The following is a 12518-nucleotide window of genomic DNA, read 5'->3' on the forward strand; positions in this document are numbered from 1 at the left end:
CCTAGGCCTACTTCATAGGTGTGCAAATAACATACGGTTATTACACGTTCTAAAGAACGCATGACAATGGGAAATTCAACCAAGCAGTGGAACAATGGACAGATAATTATCTTTCCGGGTCCAACAGCTTCCAGACCCGCTCGTTTTTCTCCATAGACAGTAAAATAAACTATTTTTTTTCACTATTTGGAGTAGCCTATTAGAAAATTGGCATCTTACTACTCACTTGTTGCCTCAACCTAATAAAATCCTATTTTTCGCCGAAGCCTGGACTTTACCCTTGATTATATCATGTGGATGCACAGCTACAGTAATTAGGCTAGCCTACTCTGTTAAAGTTCAGCGATTTGACTAAAAATCACTAAAACGGAGGTGATGGTGACAAAGTTTACAAGTTGCGAAAACCGTCAAAAACCCATATCCTGCCAGTGTAATTGCTGCTAAAGTGAACATTGAGCGTTTCTACACAGAGGCTAGTCAGCCAGGTAGTGTAATCCTGTGTGACAAATTCACTCTCCACCTCCTGTCATCTACACTGTGTGTGTGGAGACCTAACTCCCCATTTCCTGTCCTGTAGCCACTAATGGTCGAAAGCACATGCTCAGCTCCTAAGTGAAAACAGCTGAGGCTTTGTCAGAGTGATGCTCTTGCGATTTTTCAGGAAAGGCAAGCTTTTTTTTTTTTGCTTTAGGTGGGTGGTTAGCAAAGAACAAAATCAAAGCCTCTTGGCATCCTTACTGTGCTGTGTGTGTGCATTTGAAATTTACAACACGGAGACTCTATTTTGAGAATGGAAATGTCCGATGAAAATGTACTCAAATAGATCACTGATACCTTGGCATAATCAGTGGACTGAAAGGGTTGGCTGTTGCAAAAAATAATTTGGTTAAAGTGTGGTGTAGGATTCACATTCCTTTAATGATTATCAACACTACCCAATGTTGGTGTTGAATGTTGAATAGGTTCTTACTGAAGCCTTCATAAGGAGGAAGCCATAGACCACCAATGCTGATGCCAGTGATGTGAGCAGTAGGACAGATAATTTCCCATTAGCTGACATGATTGTGCAGAAGAGAAGCCCCTTACACTAGATCTCTCATTACCATCTGATCTTGTATAGAAAACCAATTAGGCATAGGCTACATTGCCCAGTTGAATGGTTTTGCGTTGCAGCTTTAAGCTTGTATGTATGTTCATTAAGTTAAAGCAGGTCATTAAAGCAGTTGTTAGTTCTAATGTAAGGCCATGAGTTTTTTTTATCTTTTATTTTACTTGTCCAGGTTGGAAATAGCATTTTACGAGATACATGTTCAAATTGATTGGTAACATATTTCCATTAAATATGGTTCATTAAATGCCATAGTCAGTGTGATAGATAGCATTAATCAAAAACATCCACGTTTTCCCTACTTAAATACAGTTGCACGAGTAGTTGATAAAAATGTGTAAGGTCACACAACATGAAACATGGCGATTTTCCAAGTGAATAAACAGGAGAACTACAATGTGTGGCGCAATAGAACTTGGGAGTACTTCGACCTAGCGCAGTAATATTAATTAACACCTAATTGTAGATCCCAGCCATGCTTTCATACACATTTTTCACATTTTTCACACTGATTTCCCTCGTGTAGCAATATTTGTCCTTGTAATTATGTATGGTTTGGAGAAATGGGAACTGCGTCGTATAGATGAGAGGAGCAAAGTGCATTGCGCAACACAGGCGCCCAAGCAAGTGCTCCTGCAGGTGTAAAGCTACGGCTGTACCTTACCACCAGGCAACAGAAACAGTTTCCAAGTTGACCTAACTTATCAACTCTGCACAGTATCCCATTAACTGCATGACAATAGGCTATTTACAATATTTTATGTAAAGTAGAGTTTGTAAACACGTTATCATCAACTTAATGCACGCACAACTTTTGTTTGAGCAGGAGAGAGAATAACAACGAAAGGATGGAGGGAACATAGCAAAGCTTAGAGTTATTTCAGATGGGCTACAACAAGGTAGGCAAAATTGTGGTGCTTGTCAAAACCTTAGCGCAGCTGGAATAATGCTTATAGGCTGATGTTAAAGCGCACACGATGTTTAAAGCCATACACAACGGTAAATTGGAACAAAACTAAAGGTAACTTTAGCCTTTATAGGGCTGTATAAAGTTGTCCAAATTAATAGGTCGTAATTAGGTGTTGTTGTTGTAAATATATTGCATGTAGATGTACTATATACTGTAGGCTACTAAATGTTTAGTTGACCAATGCACGAACAAACCCGGGAAACGGACAAATATTATCAAGGCTTTGAATGTTTCCATCTGTGCACAGGGTGTCTGTAGATCGGTGTGCATTGCATTCATTCCTGCATGTGGCCATGCATGTGCCCTTAAAATAGCATCTGAATTTGCGCCACTGACTTTAGACCAGGAGGTTGCTGGTCTGTGGCAGAATTGTTTTCTGAAACTGTAAAATATCAACCGGGACCGTTTGCGCCAGAACACGCCCCCTCTTTTCGCTGAAATGCCCCCGTGGGCGCACATGTACCTGTGGAGGGAAAATTCCAATATGCGCTGACTGCAAAATAGGAAAGACAAAAGCGCGAGTATACAAAGTCAATTGCGCTAGAGTGCAAAATAGAGCCCGTAATGTGAACAGAGACCAGCTGGGTCAGGGCTAGGGGGAGTAACCACACTCAGTACGGTCGTGTTAAACAGACCCAATGTGAATGCACCCTCAGACAGGTGGGCAGTTGTCTGTATGGATTGTCTCACCAACCTTATTAGAAAGATAAACAAACCCATTTTTATTTTTAGCTCAATTGCACAAATCCATTGTGCCAACATCATTGTGCCCTTTTTGGTGAACTAATGTATCAGCAGTGTGGATCCTTGGCCAAGAATGACTAAACTAGATATGTACTAGTGTGACAGGTTTTATCAACTGAACTCATTTATTGAATTTCAAATGAGTCGTACATCTAAAGTAGCCTGAATTAATTAGGTGGGAATTATTTATTCTCTTCTTTACGTGGTGACACATCGCACCACAGCACAAGCTCACGCTACACAAATGCCAGCACTAGCCTTTTAATCTGTCAAGCCTTATTTTGTACTGTTATTGAGTGAATTGTGGCTCTCAAATTATTAGAATGATTTCACCTTTTGTTTGACAACAAAATATCCTCCATTGGCTTTAATTGGAGAGTTTGGCTTGTTGAGGAAACTGGAAATGTCAGGGCTTGACCTACTGAAATGCCGTGGGCTTTAATTTTCCCCATTCTTGTTGACTGCTGTTGTGTTTCTCTAGAAACAGCCGTGAAGATTGTAGACTCACATGTAAATAATAATTTAATTAAATGTATTATCGCTGATGAATGAGTGGTGGACTTCTCTGGTTTGTTTATGTTTGCACTGAATAGATATTTTAAAGGACTCCAGTGAGATTTAATGTGGGGAATACGGAGAGAATTGCGGCTTAAGTAAGGGGGGAGGGGGGGGGGGGGGGAGTCAAATGGAAAGTATTTTGCAATGTTGTTACTTGTTACTGAGCTTTGATTTTTAGATTAAAACATCGGAAACTGTCTCCAGACACGAGGTGTTTCTCCAAAAGTCATATTTAGCACATACCAGAGGAATAATCTCCAGATGTAGGCTCTCTTGCTGATTTTATTCTTTCTCCTTGATGGTCACTGCCACATTGCAGAGCCTTACCTTTACAAATGGAAAACATCTTGGCAAGTCTTTAAACACCTTTTTTTGTCCCCACCCCACAGCTGTGTACACAAGACTGAAACACGACATGATGGAAAGCAAAACAAGTTTACAAAAAAAGCTAAGAGTAGAATCTCATGAAATCAAACTCTCTCTCCAAAGCCAAAACTAATATGGCCCCACCCATTGTAAAACTGGCCTTGCTGACTAGAAGTAGGGAGGTAGTACAGCTAGGGGAGGCTTCACTTTGTTTGTAAACAGAAGCTGTACTTTTCCCTTTTCTGATGTTTTCCCCCCCATTTCTTATTTGTATGGCCCCTGTCTTGTAAAGCCATCTGTAGCAGTTCATTGTGAAGTGCTGAAAAAACCATAGGTGTCAGATTTCACTAAGGCATAACACAGTTTGCTGCCAGAATCCACTGCCTTAAATTCAAGTAGTTTTGCAGCTGCAATGGAAACTGCTTAGCTTCTGTGAAAACGTACCCCTCTGTATTTCCTTGTTACAATTCTTAGAAATGCTCCGGTCTGAGTGACTGATATTTTTACCTCACAACCATCATTGTTGTTGTTGCTCTCAAGTCTCAAGCTCACCACATGCTGCTGTTTTTAACTGACAGGGGTTTGAAGTGGTTTAAGCCTCATTTGAATTCCATCATGAGTTAAACATTTGTTTGCAAACCTTGTGAAAAGGGCATGCATCTTTTATCATCATTATTATTATAATGTGCAACACACAGTACACACACACACACACACACACACACACACACACACACACACACACACATAAACTAACAGAAAAGCTGGCTGTGCAGTTTTAATACTTCAAACCTGTTCAGGGTAAACATCTCTGGCTTTTTGAAAATGTGAGAACTGTGTCACTGCACAAACATCCTCCCGAGTTTGCAAAGTCATCAGCCCTCTCCACCACAGCAATCCATGCCTCTCCATCTGGCCCACAGCTGAAAACCATTAGGCACTGTTGGAACTTCCTCCTCTACTATTCTTCTCTGGCTCCCATCGAGCGACGAGCAAAGCAAAGGTCCTCCGCTCCGGCTTGGGGTTAGTCTCCCCTCCGCACGTTTCTATGAAAACCACTCTCTGCTCTCCTCTCGCTGCTCTTCGTCCGGTTTTTCCCCTCATAGCTCGGTTTGGCATTGGGCATCAGCTTGTGACTCGGTGAAACTGCCCTTGCAGTTGGTAAGAGTGTTTTATGTCTCTGGGTCTGTGAGAGTAGCAGAGAGAGAGAGATAGAGAGAGAATGAGAGAGATGGGGTAGAGAGAGAGACATCAGTTAGAATATGATGACTGAGCCTAGCTTTAAGGCACAGCTGATCCTGGCTTGGAATGCTGTGCTGTAAATTAATAGATTCGTCGTTGTGAGGTTGAATGTGAACACTTAGCAAGCAACATTCCAGGGTAATGGTGAGTCTGACCATAGGAACAAAGCACTGTCATTGTTGTCTTTTTCTGTGGCTTTTTGTTAGGATTGTGGAACGTGTTTTTGGACGGTGTTTCATGCTGCCAGCATTGTTAAACATATGGCACTGATCAGTGGATCTCTAAAGGGCTTTTTAAAATCTTCAGCTTTGTCTTCCCATTTTTATGTTGTTAAAATGTTATCTATTTAAATCTGGGGATATTTTCTTGTTGTGCCTTAGTTTTCTAACTTCCACTCAGAGACACTATTTTCCTCCAAGAGGGAAAACTTCACGGGGTCAAAGTAGGTCAGCTTTTTTTCAAGCAGTTTTGCTTTTCACAGGAATTTCACATATAGTGCAAGGAATTTAAATTATAAGGTGCCTGGGAATTTTACCCTGAGTCTTGACTGCATGAATCTCATTAGGTGTTTGCCTGTAGCATTTGCTTTAGCCCTTTTCTTTCATAGTGTTATGTTAGCAGGTTAGTTTTCTATTCATCATAATGAGACACAAATTATGGCTTTGAATCTGATGGTACTTGATAACTGTACTGTAGTTAGGAGTGTATTAGGAGGTCTGTTCTGGGCATAAAAAAGTGTTGTTTTCCAAGTCTTCTCAGTGTGTGTGTGTCGGACCTTGTGGTGTTTACACTCTGTTGTAAGTACCAGGAATGGTGCATCTGATCATGTGAGAAGCACACTAGTAAACAGCATTCCCATGTTCCCAGCAGTGCAATCCATTGCCTTCTACTCTCGCAATGGAAGATGCCTGACTCACACATGAATCTGTGATTATAGCTTGTTGTGTTAGCCGTGCTCTCATGACAGAAGTATATTATGGGGCATGTTGTGCTGAGTGCTGAGCTCTGTGTAAAAAGCTGGGTTATGGCTCTTCCCGGTGAGGTTGACTCAGCTGAGAATAACCTGTAAAGACAAGGCAAACACAGCTGCTGTCAATCAGAGCGTGTCGCACCATCACCAGGAGTGGAGGTCTTTTTTTTTTTTTAGGTTTAAATGTATACTGTTTTTTCTTGGTCTGCATTGCTTCAGTTTAACTATTCGGCCATTAAGCTGTATTTTGAATTAGAGTAACATTATGCAAAAAGCCATTTTTGTAACAGACATCATGTTTTTTTGATCACAAAAACAATTGATATGCCAAATTGGTAATGTGTTACAGCTTGTATACCTCAAACCAAGCTGCCACTGACACATGGCATAGAATGTTCCATTATTTCAACATCGCAAAAAATATTTAAATTTGTCTGGTGGAGGAGCTAAAGCAAATAAACAGCAACTTGGTGATAAAGGGAACATGACATCGGTGTACTTAGTTAGTAACTTCTCCTTAACAAATATCAATATCTCTGTCACTCCATTCAACAACATGAATGACAAACCTTTCAATATCGTATGCGTCTTGTATATCTCTTTTGGATTGTGTTCACCTTGTTCTGCGAGCAAAAGGGGGGGGGGGGGTCCATCCATCCGGTTGTTAAGTCAGACGTCACTGGTCCAACAGCTTTTTTTGTCAAAAAAACGTTTACTAGCGCAACCAGCCGGTTTTCGCAACTTCTAAACCTTGTCAATATCACCTCTGTTTTAGTAAGAGTAACACAAAGTCGCTTAACTTTAACAGAGTAATTAATGTAGCTGTGCAGCCAGATGATACAATCAGCTTATGTCCAGGCTTCCGCGAAAAATTATTTTTATTATTTTGGTAGGTTGAGGCAACAAGTGAGTAGTAGGATGACAATTTTCTTAAAGGCTACTCTGAATAGCGGGAAGAGAAAGAGATTTATTATCCCATTATTGCATCAGTCATGACTGAAAATATAGCCTAGCTTGTGAAAGAGCCACTGCCTCCCAGTTCAGTTGATATCAATAAATAATCCAAGGGCCTAAACAGAGTTTGTATAAAACTAGTGAGCCAGCTCCCTAATATACAAAATCGTACACCAATAAGAGTACAGTTGGCACTGATAAAAGCTAGCATGCTAGCTGGTGTGTTTTGGCGATGTGATTGATGATGTATATGATTGTGCATAGCCTGGAACATTAGTGTGAATGACAAGTATGAATATCTGTGCTTCATGTGAGCATGTACTATGAAACTGAATTTATAGATCATGCCAAATGTAGTTTACTTTGGAAAGTGGCAGATTGTTGCTCACCTTTGCCTTAAAGGAAAAGCCAGGCATTTGTCACATACAGTAGGCTAGATATCTGTTTCTTGAGGTCACCGAGTACTGTCGGTACGAAAAATGACAGTGCTACACTCAGGTGGCATGATTTACTGTAAATGACCCCAGAGTGTAGCACTACTGCATGGCTGCTCTAGCTGTTAGCAGCAGCAACTCGAGCTAGGTAGCACTTTTTCCCCCCCGTTTTTTTCCACTTCGTACTAACAGTGCTCAGTGACCTTGAGAAAATCTATGTGAAAATTGACTGGAATTATTTTTTAAGCAACCTTCAAGAACCACTTTACATGTTCAGGATGGTTCTTGTTGGGATAATTTTTGGGAGTTCTGGTGTGAGGTGGGCATGAGAGGTCTGACACCTGTGTACTTAATATAGCCTTGCAGAATACCCATGGAGCACTAGATTATGGTAAAGTGTGTCAGAAATACATGATATAAAGGCCCTACCCATGTGGTAGAACAGTATTGCACACAAGAGCTGTCACCAACAGTGTTACCAAAATATTTTCTTCTTCTATGTAATTAAATTATACTAACCAAAGTATCTTCAATTTCACAGACACAAAAACACAGATAAAAATAACTTCATTTCTCCTAAGAAGGCATATTGTGAAACACTGTACTGAGGTTTAGATTGATGTCAGCTGCTAACCGTTGTCCAGAAAGTGTGGAACGAATAAGTCAGATGAAGTATGGTGTTTGAACACAGCACTGATGTGAGGTCAGCTCCTCGTTGGGGCCAAAACATGTTAGAGAGACAAAAGGGAAAGAAGAAAGCACAGTGAGGTGTTTGGTGTCCTTAGAAACTATATAGCCTGTGGCCTGCTGAATTTGAAATGGTAGGAGGGTGAGGTATGATTTAAATACTGTATACTGTATGTGAACGGTATGCTTATGTAGATGGTAGATGAAACATCCCATCAAAGCAATATTGAAATGTACTGACAAAAACATGATGTGCTGTTTGTAGCCAAACATCAACAAATGACTACACTATAAGAAGCCTCCCTACCAGGCATCTTTTGATCATTAGTTTTATATTTGATAAATACATTTCACTGAAAACTAACTTAATGGTGTCAATTACTTTGAGCAACTTCCAAGAATTGTGAATTAAGGTAAAACTTGCTAAATGTGAGTTATATTTAGAGCCATGCCAAAGTAACCCCATCAAGCTCACAAGATGTGTTTTGGCACTCACAGCATCAGATAAACTGATGGTAATCTTCCTGGATGTGATACTACTGAAGGCAAACCTTATCTAATTCACAGACACTCTGTGTCCTTGAAGTAACTCATGATCAATGAGGTTTGTCATTTTGTCAGTCTAAGAAGTAGCCTTGGCATTTGTATCTTCCGTCTTCCCCTGGACAGCAGCAAAGTTTTGAAGATGTTTTAATTGATGGTGTTGAGACTGTCTGCATTGTGGCATTTGGAACTGTGTGATTGTAGCTACCGTAGCCTTGTCTTTGCCTCCCTGCCGAGTGCTCGCACAAAAACATGATTCTCTCCCATGAATCACTGCTCTGCTGTGACACAGGTGTAGATGCCTTCTGCCTGTTTGCATTTGCCAGTGCATTGCTCTTTGTGACAGTCCAATTGGCTGTAAATAGGAAACACATGCACGGGTGCTTGTTTGCAATGTTTTCTACTACGTGGAACTATGGGTTATTTGGCAGACCCTGGAAATATCTTTGAAGTCTCCACAGAGTTGTTTGTTCTGTTTGACCTTCTGTCTCTGAGTGGAATGATCAGAAAGAATATTTCTATAGAAACAGATATATTATTTTGTATTTCCTCAATACAAAAGTACAGCAAAACACAGCAGTACTGGCAGGAGAACACTACCTAGAATGCCAAACACTACTTAACAATGTTTGATATGATTCCATGCACCTACTGAAGGACTGGTACAGTGGCTTAGATTAAAAGGAGACATTCTCCAATTAAGTACTGCCCATTACAGTAAAATTCTGGTGTTATTCCTGCCATCTAATATTTATTTGTGGCCTTTGTTGTGCGTGCTATAACATGTTATAACTTACTTTCCCATTTCTCCAAATGTGAAGTTTTCTCATGTGGCTCTTGTGAAATACCATTATGTGTTTGTATAGTAGCATGCTATTCTGCACCACACCCTTTTGAACCATATGTAAGAAATGTATTTCAATGAAGCATAAAATGGCCCTGATATGTCATTAGACATTAAGAAATCATGCTCATTTCAAATACTTATATCACTGACAACAGTAGTCCGGCCAGGATATTGTCATTTAAAAAGTGAAGTTGCAGCCCTCTACTGATGTTGATGTTGTCATGTTGTGTTTTGGCCTGATGCGCCACCCTCCACCTATCTACTAATCAAAAAGTCAGTAGTGTTTCGGCATCCGGGTTGCCAGCTCTGCCAGTCAGGGGGGAGGGGGAGGGGGAGGGGATACACCGCTCTACAGTATTTTGAAAGTGATTCCAGTACCAGTTTTTGGCCACGATCTTACATACGGTTCCTTTAAATCATGGATGGTGCTTCACCACATGGTAGTAAAGCTAGTGTGTCACGAGAATTTTTGGCAGACCTCTCCTACAACATAACATTAGAGCAGCTTTCGAGTTATGTTAGTCTCTGGAAAATGTAGAGTCCCATTGTGTGCGTAGAGACTTCAAAGTGGCTTAGTTGAATATCGGAGGAATGTGAAGGAATGAGACAATATATTTTCTGGGTTGCCAAAATAGTCATGACCTCATTTTCTTTATAGATGTTATTTGAATTGATAATGATTCTTGTTACAAATCCAAAGGCAACAACAGTCAGTGATTCTGGGGTTCTCGTATAACGCTAATGTTGTCATGTAATTTGTTTTCATCCAAAGTGATTCACTTTACAGAGGATAATTACATGCAATACTCATCTGTGCTCAGTGGGAAATGCAAGCATAATTTTCTGGCAGCAGTCACAAAAGCAACAAAAGAATGATTAAAAAAAAGGTATGATGAGCATCAAAGCAGTATTGCTAACATTGTCGAGCTATGCTCTTAAGTTCCTCTGAAGAGCTGAAATTAGAGGCACATTCAGCTCTGATAAAAAAAAGACTAGAATGCTCCTATCTGCTCCTCTAATTCTGTAGCACTTTACACAATGTCTTCCTCCCAATCAATGAGAGACTTGGTAGACAGGAAGCACTTCAAGCCAGCATAGCCTTAGCGATTGCAGTTTTGATTAATCAAGTTTAACGAGTTCTATCTACCGGTATGTATTAAATCAGTGCACAGGTATAACAAAGACAAAAGCGACATATTGTAGCCTCATGAAAACCCTGTCTTGACTTTTAATTAAACCTCACTTCCTGTTAAACGATCGCTTTAATTTAGGAGACATCTTTATTTTGTGGGTTACAAAAGCGTTTCACCTGAAATAATACAGTCTGTCTATTTGGGTTGTTTCAGGCAGTGCATGAATGGGTAGCTTTGTCGTCTTGGCCCCAGAGCATTATAAAAGGATTGTACTGAGGGATTGAATCAAATCATTTCTTAATTAAAGCTTCAATCAAATTGTGGCCAAATGCCCTTGAGGGTTTCCATTTTTTTCAGGGGAAGTTTTTTTTTTTTTTTTTTTAAAGCAAATTTAATCTGTCAAAACACTGTTTGTTTCTTCCCCAGTCCAGGGTTTGATGTTTACTTAGAGTGGTGGGGTCAGATGAGAGAAAACTCACTCTCCAGCCCTCTACTGTCCCTGGGTTAGATGTACTGTATTTAAGAAATGGCCATTAGAAGCGAGGATCGATATCTATTTGGACAGTGATGAAGAGTGAAGTTGTTATTGCCAAAGGCAGTGTCGATGAGCTCAGATGTTTCTGTGGCCTTTGGTTCTCCACAGCTACCTCTGTCTCTTTGGCACCAGCTGAATTTTTTATTAAAGGAAAAAAAAGTAAAATGATTGATAGACCCATTTGTACCCACTAGTACCCAAGCAGCAGCCCATCTCCCAATGGCTTGAATTATGTCAGAAAATGAGCTTCTGAAATTGCATTTCCAAAAAAAAGAAGCTTTGTCATCATTTCTATAATTGACAGTGTGTCAAATACCCTGATTAGAACCCCAGTTATCCAAATTAAATTAAATGGTAAAATATTATATATGAACCATTCAGGACCTTATAGATTATAGTATTATATAATATAGGTTTTAACTGTTTGTAGGTGATATGAGCTAGGTTTTACACACCTCAGTGTCATGATAACATTACTTTCCAGCTCTGTTGGAGTAGTTCAGCTTCAAGATTTTAGAATTCCATAGAGTTACACTGATAAATGGAACAATCCACTTCAGATATAGCCTACAAAATTGCATACATGCCGATCTTTCTGTATGCTGTGTATACAGTTGAGCATCTTTTGATGAATGCGATAAAAATGCATCAGTCATTCTCTGTGAACAAACCTAGTTTTTAAAACTATGTTAAACGCTGTAGAGGTACTGTAGTAGTTGGCAAGTGACTTAGCATGCACAGTTCCCTTTTGTAAGGCTGAGCAATTTTGACAAAAACTTAAACACAGAAACTTAAAAACAGAAAAAGCAACAATACCATCCTCACATATTCAGATGCATTCTGCTTGCATTCCATTTTGCACAGACACACTTTCCAAGCCACATAATGCAGATTTTCTTTCCAGAAGGATAGGAAAGAATCTCATGTGGTCTGTAAAATTCCAGAAGTGTCCATTGCAAAGAGGTATGCACCAGCCTGTGCCTGTCCGAATGGAGGAACATAAGCCTTGTGTAATTCTCAATGGTCCCTAGTTGGTAAGGATTCATAGGCTACCTGTGGTGCCTGTGGTGGTTGAGTGTGTTTTAACTCTGGACAAACTCTCTCTCATGTTAATTTGTTTTGAAAAATAGAAAATGACTCATTTTTTTCGGTGTCTCACTGTTTTCATTGGTGATGGTGGTGAATGTAATACATTAGGGATTTAAAAAAAAAAAAAAAAATCACTGTTTTTATGATTTTTAAGAGAGTAGTCCTAGCTTGTACAGCAAATTATGTTGGTACTTGTGGTTGTGTTTTTTGCGTGCAAATAATTCTCACATTCCAAATGTAATCCACACCTAAAACCACTTTCAAATCAGACAGCATCCACTCTGAACAGACAGACACAGACATTGACATTGTGATGCACACCTACTCAGCATGCAGTG

General features: G+C 39.9%; 1 protein-coding gene across 7 annotated transcripts in view; it reads left to right on the forward strand.

Annotated features, from left to right (window-relative positions):
* gulp1a (GULP PTB domain containing engulfment adaptor 1a) overlaps positions 1 to 12518 on the forward strand; it is a 72022-nt gene that overhangs the window by 40050 nt on the left and 19454 nt on the right. Inside the window, exon 1 of one of the 7 annotated variants that reach the window (XM_042084485.1) lies at positions 4646 to 4769. The exons of 4 other annotated variants lie outside the window; for them this stretch is intronic. The gene's annotated coding sequence lies outside the window, so the exon portion shown is untranslated. 2 more of the 7 variants (XM_042084486.1, XM_042084487.1) reach the window with 2 other exon arrangements.

The sequence above is a fragment of the Alosa sapidissima genome, chromosome 2, assembly GCF_018492685.1.
Source record: "Alosa sapidissima isolate fAloSap1 chromosome 2, fAloSap1.pri, whole genome shotgun sequence".
In the NCBI taxonomy this organism is placed as follows: domain Eukaryota; kingdom Metazoa; phylum Chordata; class Actinopteri; order Clupeiformes; family Clupeidae; genus Alosa; species Alosa sapidissima.